At 37.4% G+C, this 2,740-nt stretch overlaps 1 pseudogene; it reads left to right on the top strand.

Annotated features, from left to right (window-relative positions):
• Positions 1-2,740, top strand: part of LOC108299467 — a 50,550-nt pseudogene that overhangs the window by 1,390 nt on the left and 46,420 nt on the right.

The following is a 2,740-nucleotide window of genomic DNA, read 5'->3' on the forward strand; positions in this document are numbered from 1 at the left end:
AAAATTAATTAATGTAAAAGAAAGTGGCTCATGCTTGTAATCCCAGCACTTTACGAAGCTGAGGCAGGAGGATCATTTGATGCCAGAAGTACAAGACTCACCTGGGCAACACAGCAAGACTCTATCCCTACTTTATAATAATAATAATTTTTAAAAAGAAAAGAAGGAAGTGGAAGTTGTATTCAAAGAAACAGAGACTTGAAACTGTGGGAACTGATGTGATTCAGGTCCCTGGGTCCAGTTCCCCAAGATTCACATACACTCCAGTATCCTCCTAATCAATTTCTCTTTTTGCTTAAGCTGGTCCACACTGCATCTTTTGTGACGTGCAAATCACACAGTTTGAACTAATAGATAAACATATACTCTCACCCTAATATCCTATTGGATATTTGAAGCTTTTTTATGTGTTCTGGGACCAGCCAGTCTTTGGTTACTTTTCTGGAGTTGGTACTTGGGCTCCAGGTTGGTTGCCTCCCAATTTGAATAAGTTACCCCACATTTAGCTTAAGATTTAGAAGCTTGCCTTCATTGTGTTGACTGATTATTAATCTTAAAAAGGCTAACTTGCCTTCTTCATGATTTAAATTAATAAATTTAAGGTGTTATAACTTCCAGTAGTTGTACATCTAAAATAACAGTACTTATTTTTTAAAAATTCTCTAGACCAGTTATCTTCAAAGTGTCATGATCTATTGGAATACATGAAGACATAGATGCCATTTTTATTTTTATTTATTTTATCCATACAATAAGTCAGTCATTGCTAATATTTAATGTAGAGATTGACAATATATTATGATTTATAAATATAATTTATGGGGCCACTTACTAAATTTTTTTTTACTCATAGGCATGAGAAATCCAAACAGTTTAGAGATCACTGTTGTCAGCTAATTAGTTTTAAACCGTCCTTTATCACAACTGGCTGATATCCCAGGCCCAACCTCATTCTTCCAATGGCTTACTTCTTCAAACTGAATTTATGATACTAACTCCCATACTCTTCTGACTCCATCTGGATTTCTAATCCCATTAACTAACACCAGCTTGTTATTTACATTAGAAATATGATCAGTAATTCCGGAAACCTATCCCTTAAACTATTATCTAATCAATCACCAAATACTGTCTGATCTACCGCCTACATGTTTCTTGAATCCTCCAGTTCCCTCTACCTATGGGATACATCATCAAGTCTCACCCCCTTATTGTAATAACCCTTCCTAAGAAGTCTTTCTGCATTCAGATTGGTTTCTCTCTAATTTGTCCTCTACCATGAAGACATATGATCTCTTTAAAACATAAATCTGGTCTTGTCCCTCAGGTTTAAGTCTCCCAATCAATGTCTACCGATTGCTCTTAAAGCTCAAAATCTTTAAGTTCTTGCATGATTGCCCTCACCTCCATCTCTCCACTCTTTTCCTCACATTCTATCCAAGGCGCTCCCCTTCCAGTTCTTCCAACACCATACTGCTTTCTGCCTTGAGACCTGTGGATGCTCATAACTTCCTTCCTTGCTTAATAAACTCCTATTTACCTTTCATGTTCCAACTTAAATATTAGTCACCAAGGATGTTCCCGAGGAGCTCAGGTCCCAACTTTCAAAACAGGCTGTGTTTTCCTTTCAGGGCATGTATGTATTAGTATTTACCTGTTCCACCAGGTTGTAAGGTTAAGAAGAGCAGAATTAATATCCACAATGCCAAGCACAGCATCTGACACGGAGTAGGTACTAATGAGTATCTGTTGCATTAGTCAACAGGAAAATATCTTTAACTGTGGTTACTTCCTTTCCCTTTCTGTTTCCCTAAATGATTACTTTATGTGTAAATTATCCTATTTATTTTCGTTTACTCATTTATTATCCAAATAATTGTTCCAGGTGCTGCTCTCTTTCAACTGATTTGTAGTTCTTGCTTATATTTTTCAGGATATCATTTGTAACCAAATAATTCATAAGGTTAGAAGGTTCGTACCTAGACAAACTTGAGTTCTAATCACTGCTCTGCCACTTACTTGTGATGGGGACTTTAGGCAAGTCAATTAATTAGAAGGTTAGTTTGAGGTTTCTATAATAGATGATAAATAAAACACTCAGTACAGTTCATAGCACCTTGTTGGAGCTCCATGAATGAATGTTCTTTTCTATCCAACCTCAATGGTTGAAGGAAAAGGGCTCGGTCCTTGCTCCCTCCAAGATACGGTATAATTTCTGCTCCATAAACTCTAATCAGAAAGGTCTCAGAGCCAAATTTCAAAGAGATCTCTCCCATTTTAATCCCTTATTAACTAAATGAGTCATTAAGTTTTCTATCTGGTGAGTAAAAATTAGATCTGAATTCTGTAATTTAGGCTGTGTGTTTAACAAAGGAGAAAATTACAATTTTCCACAGGACTTACCCCCTTCTTTCCACAACAATCAAATAGAAGATCAGTCTAGCAGCAGAATATGGAGTAGATTCAGGAGTCCGGAAGCCCACCTAGTAAGCTGTTGTAATAATTAATGTAGGCGTGAGATGGCAAAGGCCTGTTGGCAAGGGAACTAGAAAGGAAGGGAGAGAGAGGGGAAAAATCCTAAAGGGAGACCTTTTCTGATGATCAGTCTGAAGTGGCCACTCTACCTATCATTTTTTTTGTTGTGAGACAGAGTCTCACTCTATTGCCCAGGCTGGAGTGCAGTGGCGCTATCTTGGCTCACTGCAAACTCCACCTCCTGGCTTCAGGCATTTCTTTTTTT

Source organism: Cebus imitator, unplaced genomic scaffold (assembly GCF_001604975.1).
Source record: "Cebus imitator isolate Cc_AM_T3 unplaced genomic scaffold, Cebus_imitator-1.0 Scaffold22, whole genome shotgun sequence".
Taxonomy (NCBI): domain Eukaryota; kingdom Metazoa; phylum Chordata; class Mammalia; order Primates; family Cebidae; genus Cebus; species Cebus imitator.